At 45.0% G+C, this 22,918-nt stretch overlaps 1 protein-coding gene across 5 annotated transcripts in view; it reads right to left on the bottom strand.

Moving 5' to 3' along the window:
• The window catches only part of adck1 (aarF domain containing kinase 1), a 905,505-nt gene that overhangs the window by 880,101 nt on the left and 2,486 nt on the right, over window positions 1-22,918 (bottom strand). The window contains exon 1 of one of the 5 annotated variants that reach the window (XM_070879624.1): window positions 7,164-7,201. The exons of the other annotated variants lie outside the window; for them this stretch is intronic. The gene's annotated coding sequence lies outside the window, so the exon portion shown is untranslated. Of the gene's footprint in view, window positions 1-7,163; window positions 7,202-22,918 lie in introns of those variants that run through there. 5 annotated transcript variants of the gene reach the window in all.

The following is a 22,918-nucleotide window of genomic DNA, read 5'->3' as shown; positions in this document are numbered from 1 at the left end:
ATATATAAGTTGATTAGGGAAAGTCAGGACTGCTTAGTGAAAGGATACTAGATTTCCAAAACAAACGCTCTACTCGGAGCTCCGGCATGGCATGCGAGCCCCAGGTGGGCAGAGGAAACGTTTTCAAGGACACCCTCAAAGCCTCCTTGAAAAAGTGCAACATCCCTATCGATACCTGGAAATCTCTGGCCCAAGACCACTCAAAATGGAGGAGAAGCATCCGGAAAGGCGCCAAACACCTCGAGTCTCTTCGCCGGGAGCAAGCGGAAGCCAAGCGTAGACAGCGAAAGGTGGGCACGACAACCTAAGCACCCCACCCACCCGTCCCTTCAACCACCATCTGTCCCACCTGTGACAGAGACTGTAGGTCCCACGTTGGATTCATCAGTCACCTGAGAAATCATTAGTGTGGAAGCAAGTTATCCTCGACTCCGAGGGACTGCCTAAGAGAAGAGAGAGTGAAAGGTAGATCAAGTCTAACTAGGATAATAGACTCTTTTGACAAGAGTTGCTGAGGTGGTAGAGAGAGGATCAGTGGATGTTGCGTACTTGGAGTTTTCACAAGGCACCTGAAGAGATTCCACACAAGGTGCAGAACTACAACTGGTGGGCGTTACAGGCTTAGGGCCTGTTGAGGTGCCTTCTTGAGTTCAGTGGCATCAGTTACTCCTGCAAGTGGATCCCGTGCCCTTTACATGCCAGAGTTGACTCACACTGCCCAATATCTGCTTGTGTGACATTGTAACCTCAAGAGGATGTAACAATGCAGCCCCCTTGACATACAAAATGGATATTCCCACTTGCTTAATCTATCTTTCCTCTTACAATTCACTAGAACACCTAGATTAGTTTAATCGGTAAACTTGGATATACTCTTCTCTATTCCCAAAGATGAGGCCCTAATGGATGTCACTTATCCCTTGCCCCTAATCTCATATGTACCCTCGTGACTTCTCCAATCTTTCGATAGGCAGAACTGATGAACAATCTAGCAAGGTAAGGTCAATGACAAATCAAGAAGCTGGTTTATTTCACAGAACATACATGACTGAGCAGAAGAAATAATTCCAGACTCTTCAACTTCTCCTACATCAACATAAAAATAATAAAAACACAATACACTATTCTGAAGAGATGATGGAATATTCACTCCTTGTTTTGTTTTCTTTCAGGTTAGTTTCTAGCTGGGTAAACTGACCCGCCATATCTTAATTCCCAACTCAGGCCCAGACCTGCCTTTGTGAGACCGCGGACTGTCTCTCTGTCCATAGTACATCTCACCCTGTTGTAAGCATCGATGCAACCCCCAGGAAGATATTAAAGGATATTGGACAAAGTGCTTACGTCAGAAGGTTTTTATTAAAGAACATGCTGGACACTGTACTGTTTACATATTGTGTTTCATTGTTTGCTGAAAATGTCTGCAGCAGACCGAGGTCTCTGGGCAACAATGGCCAGGAGAGAAGACTCATCTCAGGCGATTGGCAGGATTGTTCAGTAATGGGAAAGCACTTAGCCCAAGATCGGGTGCAAAGCAGAAACCCATCAACGGCCATTTATGCCATTACCTGGATGAGATAGCCCCGAAAGGCGGGAAACCGAACAAAGAACTGCCATTAAGTCTCAGACCCAGTGGAAGCAGAAGCCATTAGGAGCCATCAACAGAATACACAAACGGAAGATCTGGGATGATGGACCATTCAGACAATCACCCCAGACAAAGGAAATACTCTATTTTGGCAGGAAGAAGCATGGACTGTATCATATAAGAGAAGGCAGTTTGCTGCCATTTCTGCTCTTCGCTCCAAGAACTGTGCACTCCATCCGGGACGGAGAGGAAACCCACCAACGAGGGATCAAGAGCCTCGCTACTCTACCTTCAGAAGGACGCTCGAGACCAGGACCTGAATGCTGCAATGGCGGCACGGAATCGGAAGAGAAAGCTTTCCCCAAGGAAGAAGCAGCAAATAAGCCAACGGATAATCTGGATGAGCATTATCCAAGCCCACGCACCATTAAGGCCACCGAATTGAGTGTGAGGGGGTGTCGTGTGTCCCAAACCGAGCCTTAGGGGTTTCGTGGGGAGGTGCTGCATGTGATTATAGTGTGTGTAAGGTGGGATTTGTTGGATGAATCCAGTTATACCCTGTACATTATTGGTGTGTGTTTTCTTAGTCGTCTTAATTCACGACAGGGGCCTGTTAGGCTAGCCAGTTTTTTTGTGCTGTTGTACTGTTTCGTTTACGCTAGCAGGTGTTACTTTTACTGGTGTGGTGGGGCGAGGGGGGGGGTCGCGCGCACGGCGGTGCGGGGGGCGAGGGGAGGGCGCGGGGGATGGCAAGGGGAGGGCGCGGGGGCGTGTGTATTGTACGGTTGAGGCCGAAAGACCTGTCTCTGGTTCAGCTTTCTGTTCCCCCAAATAATTCCCGTGTCTAGAACCGTAGGCTGGGAGGATTTGAAACCACCAGGGCAAACCACAGACACTGTCCACAATCAAACAAGAAAGCCTGCCATCCATGCCCTGCTGAGCATCCAGGACCCGAGGCTTGCCTACACAATGGATGTAAGCTGTTCAGCGATTACCGAGACAAGCTAATGAATTGCTTATTGTGTACAGTCTTTGGGGGAAAACAATTATCAGCCGATTAACCGCCTTTCGTTTTTTTCTATGCTGTTGTGAATACACTTGGCTTTAAACCCCCAGCATTAAAAGTAACTCTTTTTCCAATCCTCTCTGTGGAAAAATGATCTTAAAAAAAAACATGGCAAAATGCATGGAATTGGACTTGGCCTAGTGGCCTGGACAAGAGACTGGTTGGGAGGCACAGAGTTGGCATAAAAGACATTCTTGGATTAGGGGCAGGGGATAAGTGACATCCATTAGGACCTCAGCTTTGGGAATAGAGAAGAGTATAACCAAGGTTACCAATTAAACTGATCTAGGAGTTATAGTGAATCCTAGAGGACAGATAGATTAAGCAAGTGGGTATATTGATGGTAGACACAGTTTACCATAAAGTGTGAGCTACTTTACATAATAAGAACACAAGAACTAGGAGCAGGAGTAGGCCATTTGGCCCCTCAAGCCTGCTCTGCCATTCAATAAAATCATGGCTGATCTGATCATGGACTCAGCTCCACTTCCTTGCTCGCTCCCCAAAGCCCTTTACTCCCTTATCACTCAAAAATCAGTCTATCTCCACCTTAAATATATTCAATGACCTAGCCTCCACAGCTCTCTGGGGCAGAAATTCCATAGATTTACAACCCTCAGAAAAAATTCTTCCTCATTTCGGTTTTAAATGGGCAGCCCCTTATTCTGAGACTATGTTCTCCAGTTTTAGTTTCCCCTACGAGTGGAAATATCCTCTCTGCATCCACCTTGTCTAGCCCACTCATTATCTTATAGGTTTCGATAAGATCACCTCTCATTTTTCTGAATTCCAATGAATATAAGCCCAACCTACTCAACCAATCTTCATAAGTCACCCCCCTCATCTCCGGAAGCAACCTAGTGAACCTTCTCTGAACAGCCTCCAATGCAAGTATATCCTTTCTTAAATACGGAGACCAAAATTGTATGCAGGTGTGGCCTCACCAAGACCCTGTATAATTGTAGCAGGACTTCTCTGCTTTTATACTCAACCCCCTTGCAATAAAGGCCAACGTTCCATTTGCCTTCCTGATTACTTGCTGTACCTGCACATTAACTTTTTATGTTTCATGCACAAGGACCCCCACGTCCCTGTGTACTGTAGCACTTTGCAATTTTTCTCCATTTAAATAATAATTTGCTCTTCTATTTTTTCTGCCAAAGTGGATAACCTCAGATTTTCCCACATTATACTCCATCTGCCAAATGTTTACCCACTCACTTAGCCTGTCTATATCCTTTGCAGATTTTGTGTGTCCTCACAATTTGCTTTCCCACCCATTTTTGTATCATCAGCAAACTTCGCTACATTACACTCGGTCCCTTCATCCAAGTCATTAATATAGATTGTATCCCTGTGGCACCCCACTAGTTACTGTTTGCCAATTAGAAAATGACTAATTTATCCCGACTTTGATAGCCAATCCTCTATCCATGCTAATATATTATCCCTAACCCCGTGAACTTTTATCTCATGCAGTAACCTTTTATGTGGCACCTTATTGAATGCCTTCTGGAAATCCAAATACACCACATCCACTGGTTCCCCTTTATCCACCCTGCTCGTGACATCCTCAAAGAACTCCAACAAATTTGTCAAACATGATTTCCCTTTCATAAAACCATGCTGACTCTGCTTGATTGAATTATTCGTTTCCAAATGTCCCACTATTGCTTCCTTAATAATGGACTCCAGCATTTTCCCAACGACATTATCTGTTGACAAGCAGCTTCTCTTGAAAACAAAAACTTGCATTTATATAGCACCTTACCGTGTCTCTCAGAAACACCTCAAAGCATCTCACAGAAAATGAATTACTTTGAAAGAAAATTGATAAAGGGAAAATAGAATATGAGCATAAACTAGCGAGAGGCATAAAACAGACGGTAAAAGCTTCAGTAGGTATGTATAAAGGAAAAGATTAGCGAAAGTAAATGAGGGTCCTTCACAGGCTGAGACAGAGAAATTATAATGGGGAATGGCAGAGAAATTATACAAATACTTTGTGACTGTCTTCACAGAAGAAGACACAAAAAACCTCCTGGAAATAGTGGAGAAGCAAGGGTCTAGCGAGAATGAGGAACTGAAAGAAATTCGTATTAGTAAAAAAAATAGTACTGGAGAAATTAATGGGACTGAAAGTCGATAAATCCCCTGGACCTGATGGCCTACATCCTAGGGTTTTGGAAGAGGTGGCTTGCCTTTTTCAAAGAAAGACTTGCATTTATATAGCGTCTTTCACGACCAAGGACATCACAAAGCACTTTACAACCCATGAAGTACTTTTCAAGTGTCGTCACTGTTGTAATGTAGGAATGTTGCAATGTAGTAATGAAATGTAGTAACTGTTACATCGACCATTCTGCACACGGCACGTTCCCATAAACAGCAATGAGAGCAGCAATCTGTTCTTGCTATTGATTGAGAGAGTAACGTTGGCTAGGATTCATGTAGAAACCGAATTCGGCTTTGATTCTTGCCATGGCATCTTTACATCCGTCTGAACTACTGAGCAGCCGGGAGGGGAGGATTGGGGGTCCTAAGTTTAAATACCTAATCCAAAAGATGGCAGATGCAGCAATGCAACACTCCCTCTGCACTACAATGGAGTGCCAGCACAGATCATCAGCTCAGACTGATATAGGAATGCAACCAATAGCCAGAGGCAAGAGTATTACTGAGCCAAGATGACACACAAGAAGCTTTCACTTTGAAACCTGGTTTTCCTCAGTAGATAAAAGACAGCCGTGGAAATTTATAAATATCAGTAAAGACCACTTGTTGAAATATTGTATCAGGGTTTTCATTGCCAATTTTCCCCTGCTCCTCTCCTGAAAGCTTGGACTCCTTGCTGGAATATGATTACAAAGAATTTACACGGTACCTCTCGTGTTCTCAGGAAGTGCTTCACAGCCACTTAATTCTCTTGAAGTGCAGTCACTGTTATGTTGTAGGTGAAGGTGCCAGCCAATTTGTGCAAAGGGGCCAGCAGCCCTCCAGTGCTGTGCCTAAAAGGCCATTCTACATGTGCGAGCCGAGATGGTATGTGCGGCCAAAGTAGCGGGGCATGAAGGACATTACAGCCTAACTTGACCCTGTCCTCACCCATTTGATAATCGAGAGTCAGGATCCGCTGGATAATCGGGAGCGGGAGTCAGGACCCGCTGGACAATCGGGAGCGGGAGTCAGGACCCGCTGGACAATCGGGAGCAGGAGTCAGGACCCGCTGGATAATCGGGTGTGGGAGTCAGGATTCGCTGGATAATCGGGAGTGGGAGTCAGGATTCGCTGGATAATCGGGAGTGGGAGTCAGGACTTGCTGGATGATCGGGAGTGGAAACGTTGGTTGATTTTTACCTCTCCTGAATGCAAGCGATATGTCATCGGGAAATGAAGCCATGCATCCTAGGATGTCAGACAGCTGACAGCAGAGGGACTGACCACAATGTTTTTAATCCCCTTTAGGGCAGGTTGACAAAGCGGTTAAAAAAGCATATGGGATACTGGGCTTCATAAATAGAGGCAAAGAGTATAAAAGCAAGGACGTTATGATAAACAATTACAAAACACTGGTTCGGCCCCAATTGGAGTATTGTGTCCAATTCTGAGCATGAAGAAAGGATGTGAAAACCTTAGAGCAGGTGTAGAAAAGATTTACAAGAATGGTTCCAGGGCTAAGCGATTTCAGTTATGTGGATAGACTGAAGAAGCTGGGATTATTCTCCTTAAGAGCAGAGAAGGTTCTGAGGAGATTTGATAGAGATGTTCAAAATCATGAGGAATCTGGACAGAATAGATAGAGAGATGCTGTTGTCATTGGCGGAAGGGTCGAGAACCAGAGGACACAGATTTAAGGTGGCATGAGGAAAAACTTGTTTATGCAGCGAGTGGTTAGGATCTGGAATGCTCTGCCTGAAAGGATGGTGGAGATAGACTCAGTCGTGGATTTCAAAAGGGAATTGAATAAGTATCTGAAGGAAAAGGGTCTACAGGGAAAAGGCGGGGGAGTGGGACTAGCTGAAGTGCTCTTGCAATGAGCCGACACGGGTTTGAGGGGCCGAATAGCCTCCTTCTGTGGTGTAACCATTCTATGATTCTAAGATTGGTAAACTTTTCCAGCGGTCTGCAGGGTCGTCAATATAACAGCTCTGTTTAAGATTAAAAACCAAATAACAATAGACCCAATTATTCTAACATCAGTTGGAGACAAAGTCTAAAAATCCAATATTCAAGATAAAGTTAGTCAGCATTTAGAAATGCAAGGACTGTTAGCATGGACTTGTTAAAGACAAGTTGTGTTTGACAAATTTACTAGAGTTCTTTTTAAAAGAATTGACGGATAGAATAGTTTAAAGAGAATAGATTACATGTAGTAATATGGATTTTCAGAAGATGTTCAATAAGGTGTCTCACAAGAGGCTTGTTATAAAATGTCAGGTACAAAGTACAAGAGGAAATCTAAGAGCATGGATAAAATGATGGTTGATGGACAGGAAACAACGGGGTTACCTTAACGAGTGTTGCTCAGAATGCTGTACGGTTGAATGTGACGTGCCCCAGCGGTCAGTGCAATGTCCACTTTATTCCTGGCCAATAGTTAGACCGCAACCAATATCACTAAAACACAGATAATGTGGTCATTATCTCATGGTGGGAGCTTGCTGTAGGCAAAATAGCTGCTGCATTTTCTCCATTAAAATAGTGAATAGTGACTGAACTTCAAAAGTACTTGATTGGCTGTAAAGGTTTGGGACATCCTGAGGGCAGTCGCAAAATACTGAAGATGCTGGAAATCTCAAAAAGCTGCAAATACTCAGCAAGTCAGGCAGCATTTCTGGAGAGAGAAACAGAGTTAACATAGAAACATAGAAAATAGGTGCAGGAGTAGGCCATTCGGCCCTTCGAGCCTGCACCACCATTCAATAAGATCATGGCTGATCCTCACCTCAGTACCCCTTTCCTGCTTTCTCTCCATACCCCTTGATCCCTTTAGCCATAAGGGGCATATCTAACTCCCTCTTGAATACAGAGGCTGGGAAAGGGGAGCAGGGGAGGATAGAACAAAAGGGAAGGTCTGTGAATAGGGTGGAAGGTAGGAGAGATTAAATTGATAAAAGGGTTGATGGCTCAAGGCAAAAGGAGATGGTGATGGCACAAGTAAAAATCAAAAGATGGGTCTTGAGGCAGTGTAATGGCAGAGTCATCAGCAACAGCTGCCATTGAAAAAATGAGGGCAGAGGTTATGGTCTGAAATTGTTGAACTCGATGTTGAGTCTGGAAGATTGTAAAGTGCCTAATCTAAAGATGAGGTGCTGTTCCTCGAGCTTACATTAGCTTCATTGGAACAGTGCAAGAGGCCGAGGACGGAGAGTTTAGAATGGGGATGGAGCAGAGAATTAAAGTGACAGGCGACCGGAAGCTCTGGGTCACGCTTGCAGATGAACGGAGGTGTTCCGCAAGCAGTCACCCAATCTGCGTTTGGCTTCCCCAATGTAGAACAGACCACATCGTGAGCAGCGAATACAGAGTACTAAATTGAATGAAGTACAAATAAATCGCTGTTTCACCTGGAAGGAGTGTTTAGGCTACTGAACGGTACGAAGGGAGGAGGTAAAAGGGCAGGTGTTGCATCTCCTACACTTGCACGGGAAGGTGCTGTGGGAAGGGGGGGTGGTGTTTGGGGTGATTGAGGAGTGAATCAGGGTGTCACGAAGGGAACGGTCCCTTTGGAATACTGAAAGGGCAGGGGAAGATGTGCTTGGTGGTGGGATCACGCTGGAGGTGGTGGAGAATGATAATTAAATGTGGAGACCGGTGGGGTGGAAGGTGAAGACAAGGGGAACCCTATCGTGGTTGTGGGCGGTATGGGAAGTGGTGAGAACAGAAGTTCAGGAATTGGAATAGACACGGTCAAGAACCATGTCAACCACAGTGCAGAGAAATCCTAGGTTGAGGAACAAGGAAGACACTGATGTGGAAGGTAGCACTGTCAGAACACGATGGAGACTGAGAAACTGGGTGAATGGAATGGAGTCCTTATGGGAAGTGGGGTGGGAAGAAGTGTAGTCAAGGGAGCTGTGGGAGTCAGTGGGTTTATAGTGGACATTGGTCGATAGCCTATCCCCAGAAATGGAGACAGAGACGTCGAGGAAGGGAAGGGAAGTGTTGGCGATGGACCAAGTAAAGGCGAGGGAAGGGTGGAAATGCAAAGCAAAGTTCGAACATTTTCCAGTTCGGGCGAGAGCAGGAAACGGCACCGATACAGTCATCAACGTTCCGGAAAAAGAGACGAGGGAGAGGACCTGACTAACTGGAACAAAAAGTGTTTCACATATCCCACATATTCTTGACCCTTGTCCAGTCTCTCCCCACCTACATGCACGACTCTTCCGATGCCCTCCACCAGTTTCCTGGCTCAAACCGTCTCCTTTTCACCATGGAGGTCCAATCTCTCTACACTTCCATCCCCCACCAGGATGACCTGAGGGCGCTCCGCTTCTTCCTTGAATAGAGGCCCAACTAGTCCCCATCCACCATCACCCTCCTCCATCTGGCTGAACTTGTTCTCACATTAAACAACTTCTCCTTTGATTCCACTCATTTCCAACAACAACAACTTGTATTTATATAGTGCCTTTAACGTACAGGTGGAGCGCCCGAAATTCGGAAACCCCGGGGCGGAGGCCATTCCGGATTTCGGAAGCTCTTTCCAATGTCCCGAATCTGGAAACGCCCAGGCAGAGGTAGGTGGGGGGCAGGGGGGGTCGCGTGGCCAGGGGAAGGTTGGTCGCGGGGGGGGTGGGAGGCGCGAGGCCGGAGGTCGGGCAGTCAAGGCGGGGGAGTCCGTCGGCAGCTGGTCCTGATTTCGGAACATTTTGCAGTTCCCAGACAACCCCGCCACAGGTGGGCCCGGTGTCCGGATTTCAGATGCTCAACCTAAAAGTTAAAAAACAAAATTTGACACCAATCCACATGAGGATCTATTAGGACAGAAGAAAGAAGTAGGTTTTAAGGAGCGTCTTAAAAGGAGGAAAGAATGGTACAGAGGTGGAGAGGTTTTGGGAAGAGCTTAGCTGAAGGCACGCCCACCAGGTGTCTCTATTCGTGCACCCCCTTTAGGATTGTACCATTTATGTTGTAGGGCTGAAGGTGATTAGAGATAGGGAGGGGCGAGGCCATGGAGAGATTTGAAAATATGATGAGAATTTTAAAATCGAGATGTGCTTAACCGGGAGTCAAAGTAGGTCAGCGGCTGCAGGGGTGATGGATGAGCGGGACTTGGTGCGAGTTAGGACACAGGCAACAGAATTTGAGAGGGTAAAATGTGGGAAGCTGGTTAGGAGTGCATTGGAATAATCAAGTCGAGAGGTAACAAAGGCATGGATGAGGGTTTCAGCAACAGATGAGCTGAAGCAGGTACAGAGTCGGGCGATGTTCCGGGAGGTGGAAATAGGTTGTCTTAGTAATGGCATGGATATGTGGTTAGAAGCTCATCTCGGGATCAAATATGACACCAAGGTTGTGAACAGTCTGGTTCAGACTCAGACAGTGGCCAGGGATTGGGATGGAGTCATAAGAAATATGAGCAGGAGTAGGTCATTTGGCCCCTCGAGCCTGCTCCGCCATTCAATAAGATCATGGCTGATCTGATCCTGGTCTCAACTCCACTTACCCGCCTGCTCCCCATAACCCTGACTCCCTTATTATTCAAAAATCTGTCTATCTCCACCTTAAATATATTCAAAGATCCAGCCTCCACAGCTCTCTGGGGTAGAGAATTCCAAAGATTCACGACCCTCAGAAGAAATTCCTCTTCATTTCTGTTTTAAATTGGCAACCCTTTATTCTGAAACTATGCCCCCTAGTTCTAGATTCTTCCATGAGGGGAAACAGCCTTTCTGCATCTACCCTGTCAAGCCCCCTCAGAATCTTATATGTTTCAATAAGATCACCTCTCATTCTTCTAAACTCCAAGGAGCATAGGCCCAACCTGCTCAACCTTTCTTCATATGATAACCCCTTCATCGCAGGAATCAACCTTGTGAACCTTCTCTGAACTGCCTCCAATGCAAGTATATCCTTCCTTAAATAAGACCAAAACTGTATGCAGTACTCTAGGTGTGGTCTTACCAATGTCCTGTACAGTTGGAGCAGGACTTCTCTGCTTTTATATTCCATTCCCTTTCCAATAAAGGCCAACATTCCATTTGCTTTCCTGATTACTTGCTGTACCTGCATGCTAACTTTTTGCGTTTCATGTACAAGAACTCCCAGATCCCTCTGTACTACAGCATTTTGTAATCGCTCCCCATTTAAATAATAATTTGCTTTTTTATTTCTCCTACCAAAGTGGATAACCTCACATTTTCCCACATTATAGTCCACCTGCCAAATCTTTGCCCACTCACTATGCCTATCTACATCCCTTTGTAGATTCTTTGCATCCTCCTCACAACTTGCTTTCCCACCTATCTTTGTACAAGTTTGGTTGCGTTGCACTCAGTCCCTTCATCCAAGTCATTAATATAAATTGTAATAAATTGTAGTCGGTGGCTAGCGTACGAAGTTTGTGGTGGAGGCAAAGACGATGGCTTCGGTCTTCCCAATATTTAGTTGCAGAAAATTTCTTCTCATCCAGTAATGGATGTCGAACTAGCAGTCTGACAATTTAGATACACTGGAGGGGTCGAGAAAGGTGGCAGTGGAGGTAGAGCTGGGTGTCATCAGTTTACATGTGGAAACTGATGGTATGTTTTTGGATTATGTCGCCGAGGGGCTGCTTGGAGAGGAGAATTAGGAGGGGGCCAAGGATAGATAGGGCAATTAGGGATGAGCAATAAATGCTGGCCTTGCAAGCGACGCCTGCATCCCAGGAATGAATAAAAAACACCAGGTAAAATAAAAGATGTTGCTATGGATGCCGTAGCTATGCCTGCCTTTTTTGGGGATATGTGAACATTCCCAGGTCTCGTCCCTCACCTCTTTTTCTGGTATATTGATGACCATATCGTTGTCATCTGTTTGAACTGATCTGAAAAATTTCTTCAACTTTACTTCCAATTTCCACCCTTCCCTTGCCTTCACATGGTCCAACTCTGATGCTTCCCTTCCTCGACATCTCAGTCTTTATTTCTGGGAAAGGCTAGCGACCAGTATCCACTACCAGCCCACTGAATCGCACAGCCACCTGGACTACACTTCCTCCATCCCGCTTCCTGTAAGGACTCCATTCCATTCTACCAGTTTCTCCGTCTCCGTTGCATCTGTTCGGACGACGTCACCTTCCATACCAGTTCTTCCGATATATCTTCCTTTTTCCTCAACCGAGGATTCCCCTCCATTGTGGTTGACAGGGCCCTCGACCGTGTCCGGTCCCTTTCCCAAACTTCTGCTCTCACCCCTTCCCCTTCCTCCCAGAACCAAGATAGGGTTCCCTTTGTCCTGGCCAGCAGCTTCCACATTTCACTTACCTGCCTCCATATTCAATGGATCATCCTCTATCATTTCCTCCACCTCCAGCATGATCCCACCACCAAACACATCTTACCTTCGCCTCCCCTTTCAGCTGCTCATGATGTGGTCTCCTCTACATTGGGGAGACCAAACGCAGATTGGGTAACCACTTTGTGGAACACCTCTGTTCAGTCCGCAAGCATGACCCCGAGCTGCCGGTCGCCTGTCATTTTAATTCTCCGCCCACCTCCGACCTCTCTGTCAATAGTCTCTTGAGCTGTTCCAACAAAACACTTTACAACCTTCCAGTCTCAACACGGAGTGCAACAATTTCAGATCATAACCTCTGCCCCCATTTTTTCAGATAGCAGCTGTGGCTGATAATTCTGCTATTCCCATTTACATCTCCACTAAACCCATCTTTTGTTTCTTTACTTGCTCCATTACCATCTCCTTTCGGCTTGCACCATCATCCCTTTTGTCATTTAATCTCTCCTGCCTTCCACCCTAACACAGGCCGTCCCTTTTGTTCTCTCCTTTCCTCCGTTCCTATTCTTTGCCTCTGTGCTTGCTTAAAACCTGCTATGTCTCTAACTTTTTTCCAGTTCTGACGAAAGGTCACCGAGCTCAAACGTTAACTCTGTTTCTCGGAGTATTTCCAGCATTTTCTATTTTTATTTTATATTATATAAATGCAAGTCTTTCATTCACTTGAACACCAGGCTTTCAGGATATGTGGAAGGTGTTATGTATGTAAACTTTACTAGTTTGTAAGACTTGACACAAGGGGGCACACCTGTTGGAGACCCAAGGGTCACCTGCACACCCCAGGCAAGCAGGTATAAAAGGAGGTCTACTATGCTGCTTCCTCACTCTGGAGTTACATTAAAAAGAGACCAAGGTCACAACAGTTTGAGCTTACAGTATACAGTCTTGTGGAGTTATTCTAAACATAATTGGCAACGAGTAACAGATCACGAATTTTCACGCGGTTATGGCTGCCATTGGAATGCGAGAGATTTGTTGAGGGTGATGATTGGGAAGCCTTCGTTGAGCGTCTTGACCAGGACTTTGTGGCCAAAGAGCTGGATACAGAAGATACCGCGGTCAAGCGCAGGGCGATTCTCCTCACCGTTTGTGGGTCCACGATATATGGCCTCGTCAAAAATCTGCTAGCACCGATGAAACCAACCGACTGAGAATGTGTGCAGAAGGATTATGAATGCGGCAGAGGGATGGAGATAGGGAATCATGGGAAAATAGCTAAAGAAGTGTCAAGATGCTGACAATTGCAGAATCAACAGAAAAAAAAGGGGTTACTGAGAGTTGAGGTTAAACATGGGTCACGGGAAAGAAAAGGCAATCACGGATAGGAGAGGGTAACGTAATGCTTTTTACTGATAGGAGGGAAATAGGTTTTATTGATAAGGAAGAAGAACTTAATGAGGCTATAAACAAGCTGACCTCGGGGTCAGCTCTAATTAGGAGACCTCCTCGCCTGCCATTGGACATACTCGGGGGGGGGGGTGGGGGGGGAGGAAGAAAGGGAGTGGATAGACCAAGTGCTAATCAAATGTGTTATGTTTTGAAAATGTATAACTACTGTGCTTTTCGCGCTGTAAAGGGGCTTGTCCAGAGGAAGATAAACAGGCTCTGATTGAGAGTGTTCCTTTGTCTTGACAAGTCCCGGCCGGAGAATCTTCAATAAAGGTCTTTTACAGAAAAGGCAAGAAGGTGTTCGCTGAAACAGATTGAGGGAGAAAGAATCCGTATTAACATTTGGTGTCAGAAGTGGGATCTCAACGGACGACTGCCGAAAGCTTGCGAATTAAGAGCAGAACTAGCCTCGGACGAGACGGGAGGAAAATGGCCACAGGAGTGAGTACTTTTTAAAATACCTCTTCGGTTCCCTCCAGTCCCAAAAGTCTGAAGAAAGTTTTACCACTCGCTGGTTCTCAGGTAGCGTCCAAACGAGATCTAGGTCAATCTGGCGAATACCTTTTAACTTAGGAAATCGCGAGGCGACGCGAATAGGAACACCGCGGGGCGACGCTGAGGGAAAGGGAAATTGTGTAAAACTAAACTGTGTAAAACTAAATCGCGGGGTGACGCGAGGAATTGTGTAAAACTAAATCGCGGGGCATGCGAGGAATTGTGTAAGGATAAAAGGAATTGTGTAAGGATAAAATATTTCTTTACCGCGGGGCGACAGGGGAATGGGCAATCATGGATCCAAAAATAGAGCCAGCCAAAGAAAAAAATTAATTAATAAGCTTTGTTGAATGAAGAGAGACTTTTGTGAATGTCTGTCGTTGAGTGAGAGTCCTTGTGTGATTTTTTGACTGCGGAATTAATTTTTATGTTTTCATGTTTTTAAAAGCCTATTTGGAAGAGTGGAGCAGCTGTCTGTTTATTTTAGCTCCACCCACTTCTCCAAACAGAGTGAAAGTTTTTTCAACCCTTTGTAGTGTTGTCCTGTATGTGGGAAGTTTTAAGACATTTTAAGTTAGAAACGCAGGTGTGGATTTATTCGGATGATAAGTTACGGAGCTAGGAAATGCACAAAGGATTGATTACATTGGGTTGAAAGACATAAATTTAGTCTCAGAATGAGATAAAGAATGCCTTTTAAAAAAGCTTCTAGCTCAAAAAAATTTTTGAATAAAGATTGAAATTACAAAATTTGCATTGGGATTTTGAGATATTAAGAGAAGGCACAGCAAAATACTGAGGTGGATTCAAACTAAAATAAATTATTAAATTGAATCTTATCCAATAAAGAAAAAAGAGGAAATAAAACTAAAAGGTTTCGAAATAATCTAGAAATACCTTCACGGATCAGGTTAAACTCCTGGGCGAGTGGCGAGTTATCTGCGAAGGTGTAAAAGGGACTTTTGAAAAATGTTAAAACAGCAAGCTTTAGCAGTTTAGAAGAGACATTTTAACGACTTTGAAACTGGAGCATTTTGAGATAACGAAAAGCAGCCCTCAAAGCCTACGTGCCAGACTCCGTTCTAGTTATGGAGAAAAGAAAAAAGATAAAGACGCAACTTTGAAAGAAAACAAATTGAACAATTTGAAAGGAAAAGTGTCTTCAATTGTCTGATGATTTTAAATTAACAAATTTACAGAGACACGAGCCCTCTGTGTAAAATACAAAACCTAATTTTAAGAAAGGTGATCTGGAAAAAAGATGTAACGCACTAATTAGGTGCTGGAAAAAAAAAGGGGTGTTTGCGATGGAAAAAGACATAACTTACTAAATACTAGTTGATATCGGCTGTGAAAAAGATATTGGTTTAATTGGGAAAAAAAGAATTTGAAGTAGTAAAAGACACTCTCCATTGATAATGATTTTAAATTACGAGAAAGTTTCACTGCAGTTTGAAAGATTTCCAAAATGGACATTGTTTATCAAGAAAAGTCCCGAACAGTCTAAACAAGCAGGAGGGTTTTGAAAATAACGAGGAGAAAAGATCTAAGCTATGCGAACTCAGCACAGAAAAAACTGGGAATTAGAGAATCTTACTGAATTTTTAAATTCTTATAGAAAATAGAACTGGCACAGATGTTTAGATTTTGTGCTGAGAGAGAAAAAAAAACACAAGATTTGCCCAGTGAACGGGACCATAAAATAAAACGAAATGTTAGAATGTACACAGCGTGTGTGAAAATTGGATTTCAGTCAACAAAATAGCTATTAAAAATGTGTGGTCTTGTTTTAAATCAATCAAAAAAAAATCTTTGGCAATTAGAAGTGAAGAAAACATTGGAGTTTACTCTAAAATGCTGTCTTTCCTGATGAGAAGACTTTTATTATGACGGCTTTACTAATGATTTCTGCTGTTTTAACGGATTCCTAATTTCTAAGCAAGTTTTGAAGGCACAAAGGCTTAAAAAGCAAATAATTTTTCGGATGATAACGTGAAGTCATGTAATAACATCAGACTTTCTTACAAACCTGTAAAGGAGTTAACCCTTTCCATTGACAGCTGTTTTATACTGGACATTATTAATTTGGATTTCTTAATAGAATAAAAAAGACTCACCTAACAGAGGAAATGGTGCGATAGTCAGAATAAAAATAAAAACAGAACTAGCCTATGTAATAATACTTGCCTGATACAAATAAAAGAAAGATACTCAAACAAAACAAATTCAAGAGTTAAAAGCTAAGATAAATAAGCTGGAAGAGATTTAAAAAAAAACGGGGCCAGTCGGATAGTGCAGTGCGCAGCCATAGCACCTATGGCAATAGAGCCAATGTACCCCACGGTGGGTAAGTATAGTCTACAAACCCAACCTAACTTTACCTCCGATTTCACAGAGTGACCGCAACATGCATGGATAAAAGATGAGTAGGCCAGAACCTAACACCTGGTGACAACCAGGCTATCTGTTTAAAATTTGCAGATAAAACACTCACCGAGATGGGACCGCAGCGGCTACTTCGACTCTGGAGACTCAGGATACTGGGAACCTTAAGGCCCACGCAAGCACTGGATAATACAGATGGACTACGAGAGATATAGCACACGCAGGAAAGACACAACTACATGAACTAGCTTTGTTTAATTTAACTGCTGAAATATGTATCCCAGCAGCCAAGGACTGGAGCAAGGACAGAACTTATTTTAACGCATGGCTATGTATAGTGTATTAAGTAAGGTTGTAATGCAGCAGACTGCCGATGCCATGGGCGCCAGTAGATTCCGAGGACAGGAGCAAGTTCATAGGACCAAAAGGGGAAGGGCGCAGAAATCCAACTGGATGGAATTTCAGTTCTAGAAGCTTATGCCTGGGCGGTCGAAGCTGCAAACAAGCAGCCAAATCAACCCCGCAAGAAACAGAAGGGTGGGAACAGAACGGAGCAAAAAGGGGGGTGGGACCCCAGGATGTTTAGGGAAACTGACCAGTGGGATAAAATAAAGACCAAGGGAGGTCTCTGGAATATAAGGTGTATGTCCTGAAGCGTGACACGGTTATAACATGGAGAAGCCGGTATTGATCATACGCAGCGCAAACATGAAGGAATACAACCTAAAAAGGGGGAGCGGATGGAGTGTGAAGCCCTACCACTGCCCCAACAACCACCCTGGGGACAACAGCTCTTCCCAGCACAACCACGCAAGTCCCCCCATAAGCCCGTCCATAAAGACTGGAGCCAAAGGGGGGCTAGTAATAAAAGAATCTAAAGAAACGATATAATTTGAGGTGCGTCAGCGACTACTTAACCTAAATCTAATGGATATCATTCTTCCTAGCTTCTGTGGGAATGAAACTATAAGTCTATACCAGAACCTGGCACAACGGATCCTCGAAGGCCCGGAACCCACTACCCTGAGATTTAATGTCAGAAATGGAACAGGGCAAGGTCGAACAAAAAGGGGAATACTGGAAACACTAGGCACGGGTTATGCGGCAGGGGTTACGACGATGAATTCCATAGGTCTGTATGCAATATACGACCGGGTTAACAATTTAATGGCGTAGTCTTGAGTGGTTTAGTGGGGAGGGACCTGGATAACCAAGTCCTACATGCGCGGTTGGGAGATGGTGCGGAAGGGGAACTGTTACAAGTGGCCCATACATTGCCGAAATGCCAAGACAATAAAATTGATCCACGCAATGGGGAAAGATATAAGTAAACAATTACAGGCTGAGATAGTTTGCTCCGGGTATGGGGCCTGGATATTAAGTGAGGTACAACATAATTTGGAGCAACTCCAGAATGGAGACATACCAGATTGGATTCCGAACAGCATACTTAACAATTGGACTCTAGATAAAAAAATGAATAACACATGCGAGGTACGAAGGAATAGTCACGCATGGGTGCCGAAATTCAGATGTATTACTGGGCGGGTGAATATGATCGGTTTTATGTTGTCTATACCACAGTATGATGTAACAAAGGGAGACCCCTTATACCAGATCGATAATATCGGTGAAGTGAGAAACCAAACTCGGTTACGTTACCATCAGCCTGCCAGACGGGTGGTTAAAATTAACAATAGTACCAAAGGCATTGATATAACTGACTGCTATAAAATTAACCAAGTGGTTTTATGTCGAGGTACGCCACGAATGACGATTGCAGATTCCACCAAACAAACGGATGCATGCTGAGTATCACTCCTCTCAAACACGATTCCGAAACAATCGCTGCTCCACAAGGGAATGGAGCACAGGAGCAGCCAACCCGACGATTAAGACCAGGGGAGGAGTCACCCCCTGTGTCATCACCAACCCCAACTTCTGTTTTAGGCCCATGGGAAAAATACATGTAAATGGATACCACATATATCCCGAGACAACGGAAATCATCCACGGAACAATCACGGATACCCTTCGAGAAGGGTACGAAGAGGCGGTATGGGAACCGCAAGGCAAACAGATACCGGAACTAAATGAGGAACAATTACGTTTGGTGCAAGGAATTCAGAATCAAAGACGACAGTATGTCGGCTGATGGAAGAAATAGACAACTTACAGAGAGACACTAACGCAATGCTGGCTGATCAGCCCTGGTACTCAAAGCTGTGGGACATTGGACTTAATATTCAAATTCACCCATGGATAAGAATAATATCACATGTACTTGTAGTAATACAGGGTCTGGTTCTGATGGTCATGATGGAATTAACATGTGCACGAATTAAACAGGCCAAACGATAAGTCAGGGCACGCACTATGATTAAGGTCATAAGGGATGAAAATTTAAGCAGTCCTACAGGAAGGACTTACTTTATATAACTCTGTGGGAAGATTTCAGGAGGTCCCGAAGCTTGGGAGATGGCCACCCAGGTGAACGAACCTATCTGGAACTTGCCTACAGGGAGATAGTTATTGGGAAATATGGCCAGCTTGGCGTATAGCTAAGGGCCAAAAGAGGGGAATTGTAAGAGAAATTTGCATTGGAGTACCAGCGGGACAAGGGACAAGGGACAGTGCTGGTTCCTGCACTGGCCCATAAGGAGGTAAAAGGCCTCTCTTCGGCCTTGTACCAAGGCTCCAGAAGTTATCAATTCAATAATATTCCGACAGGATACGATGTGAGAACCTAAACAGACATTGATAAGACCTTGCGAAGAGGCTCGAGGTGGACTCACAGACAACAAGGAGGATCAGGAAAGAGAATGCGAACGGCTGAATGCGATACTCCTGGAATAGTCACCATGGAATGATAAAAGGGGGGATTGAGAATGTGTGCAGAAGGATTATGAATGCGGCAGAGGGATGGAGATAGGGAATCATGGGAAAATAGCTAAAGAAGTGTCAAGATGCTGACAATTGCAGAATCAACAGAAAAAAAAGGGGTTACTGAGAGTTGAGGTTAAACATGGGTCACGGGAAAGAAAAGGCAATCACGGATAGGAGAGGGTAACGTAATGCTTTTTACTGATAGGAGGGAAATAGGTTTTATTGATAAGGAAGAAGAACTTAATGAGGCTATAAACAAGCTGACCTCGGGGCCAGCTCTAATTAGGAGACCTCCTCGCCTGCCATTGGACATACTCGGGGGGGGGGGGGGGGGGGAAGGAAGAAAGGGAGTGGAGAAGGAAGAAAGGGAGTGGATAGACCAAGTGCTAATCAAATGTGTTATGTTTTGAAAATGTATAACTACTGTGCTTTTCGCGCTGTAAAGGGGCTTGTCCAGAGGAAGATAAACAGGCTCTGATTGAGAGTGTTCCTTTGTCTTGACAAGTCCCGGCCGGAGAATCTTCAATAAAGGTCTTTTACAGAAAAGGCAAGAAGGTGTTCGCGTCATTGTATTCACTGAAACAGATTGAGGGAAAAAGAATCCGTATTAACAAGACAAGACACATGCAGAGTTGTGCACGCTGGTTCGGGAACACCTCAAGCCGAAGAGCATCTTAATGGCCAGGTATCGCTTTTATACGCACTATCGCTCCGAGGGCCAGGACGTGGAGAGCTATGTCGCCGACCTAAGACGCCTTGCGGGACCGTGCGTATTTGCTGGATTTTTGGGGGAAATGTTGCAGGACTTTTTCGTGCTTGGAATTGGCCACGAGGTCATTCTTCGCAAACTGCTGTCTGCCGAATCCCTAGATCTGAGCAAGGCCATCACAATAGCCCAGGCTTTCATGTCCACAAACGATAACACGATAAATAGATATCTTTGCAGCATCGAAGCTCACCGGCAAGTACTGTGCATAAAATAACGCCTTCAGCAGACAGAACTGTACATGGCACGGCCGACAGGCCTGCAGAGGCCAGATCTAGGATGACCGAGTCCGCAGTGGGCGTGAATGCGAATCCACTAACACCATGTTGGCGATGCGGGGGCCCATCAATGTCGATTCAAGCACTACATGTCCAAGGGCTGTGGAACAATGGGGCACCTCCAGCGAATGTGCAAACATATTGCAACTCACCACGTGGCACAGTCGGCAGAAGATAACCGATCTGGCGCGGATCACACTGAACGAGTAAGAGAGGCAACTCGACCCGAGGCTGAAGAGGAGGTGTATGGGGTAACACACCTTCACCACCAAAAGCTCTCCGATAATGTTGAAATTCAAATTAAACGGCAATCCAGTTTCCATGGAATTGAACACGGGGGCGAGTCAGTCAATTATTAGCCAGAAGGCTTTTGAGAAACTGTGGGGCAACAAGGCACAAAGGCCTAAACTAAGCCCGACTCATACAAAGCTGCGCACTTACACCAAAGAGCTCATACCAGTCACTGGCAGTGTGGCAGTGAAGGTATTGTACGATGGAACTGTGCATGATTTATCACTATGGATTGTACCAGGCAATGGCCCAACGCTGTTCAGCAGAAGCTGGTTAGGAAAGATCCGATGGAACCGGGACGACTTCAAAGCACTGTCTTCGGTGGATGACGCCTCATGTGCCCAAGTGCTAAACAAATTCCCGTCGTTATTTAAGCCAGGCATCGGTAACTTCACAGGTGCCAAAGAGCAGATCTATCTAGTCCCTGATGCAAGGCCCGATCATCACAAGGCCGAGCAGTTCCATATATGATGCGAGAGAAAGTCAAAGATGAGCTGGACAGACTTCAACGAAAGGGAATCATATCGCCAATCGAGTTCAATAAGTGGGTCAGTCCGCTTTTCAACACCGGAACAATTAATGGGACGGTCAGAATCTGCGGGGACTACAAGGTAACGATCAATCGAGCCTCGTTACAGGACCAGTACCCACTACCCAAAGTGGATGACCTGTTTGCAACGCTGGCTGGGTCGTTCACCCAGTTGGATTTAACCTCTGCTTGCATGACACAGGAGCTGGCTGAACCTTCAAAAAAATTGACGTGCATCAACACGCACAAAGGACTGTTCATATACCACAGATGCCTTTTTGGGATTCGCTCGGCTGCGGCCATCTTCTAGACGAACATGGAGAGTCTGCTGAAATTGGTTCCGCGCACCGTGGTGTTTCAAGACGATATCCTGATCACTGGTCGCAGCACCACCAAACACTTGCACAACCTAGAAGAGGTTCTAAAGCGACTGGACAGAGTGGGACTCAGGCTGAAACGCTCCAAATGTGTTTTCCTGGCGCCAGAAGTCGAATTTTTGGGGAGGAAGATTGCGGCGGACGGCATCAAACCCACGGACTCCAAGACGGAGGCTATCAAGAATGCACCCAGACCACAGAATGTGACAGAGCTGCGTGCGTGCCTGGGACTCCTCAACTATTTTGGTAACTTTCTACCAGGGTTGAGACTTTGCTGGAACCTTTGCATTTATTGCATAGAAACATAGAAAATAGGTGCAGGAATAGGCCATTCGGCCCTTCGAGCCTGCACCACCATTCAATAAGATCATGGCTGATCATCCACCTCAGTACCCCTTTCCTGCTTTCTCTACATACCCCTTGATCCCCTTAGCCGTAAGAGCCATATCTAACTCCCTCTTGAATATATCCAATGAACTGCCATCAACAACTCTCTGCAGTAGGAAATTCCAAAGGTTAACAACTCTCTGAGTGAAGGAAGTTTCTCCTCATCTCAGTCCTAGATGGCTTACCCCTTATCCTTAGACTGTGTCCCCGGTTCTGGACTTCCCAAACATTGGAAACATTCTTCCTGCATCTAACCTGTCCAGTCCAGTCAGAATTTTATGTTTCTATAAGAGCCCCTCTTATCCTTCTAAACTCCAGTGAATAAAGGCCCAGTCAATCCTCATATGTCAGTCCAGCCATCCCGGGAATCAGTCTGGTGAACCTTCGCCACACTCCCTCAGTAGCAAGAAAGCCCTTCCTCAGATTAGGAGACCAAAACTGGGTGACGACTGGGTTTGGGGTAAAAAATCTCAAGAGACAGCCTTTAATAAGGCCAGAAACCTGCTGTGTTCTAACAAGTTACTTGTATTGTATGACCCGTGTAAATGTTTAGTACTAGCTTGTGATGCATCTTCGTACGGGGTCGGTTGTGTGTTACAGCAAGCAAATGTATCAGGCAAACTGCAACCGGTTGCATATGCGTCCAGAAGTTTATCTAAGGCTGGAAGAGTCTACAGTATGGTTGAGAAAGGAGCATTAGCATGTGTATACGGGGTTAAGAAAATGCACCAATACCTATTTGGACTTTGGTTCGAGCTCGAAACCGACCACATTTCACTGTTCTCAGAATACAAAGGTATGAACACCAATGCTTCGTCCCACACTAACATTATCTGTGTATGACTATGTAATCCGCCACAGACCAGGCACTGAGAATTGCACTGATGCCCTCTGTCGGCTACCATTGCGCACCATCAGGGTGGAAATGGCACAACCCGCAGACTTGCTTCTTGTAATGGATGTTTTTGAGAGCGAGGGGT

Source organism: Pristiophorus japonicus, chromosome 4, assembly GCF_044704955.1.
Source record: "Pristiophorus japonicus isolate sPriJap1 chromosome 4, sPriJap1.hap1, whole genome shotgun sequence".
Taxonomy (NCBI): domain Eukaryota; kingdom Metazoa; phylum Chordata; class Chondrichthyes; family Pristiophoridae; genus Pristiophorus; species Pristiophorus japonicus.
This window is presented reverse-complemented; position numbering and strand designations above follow the sequence as displayed.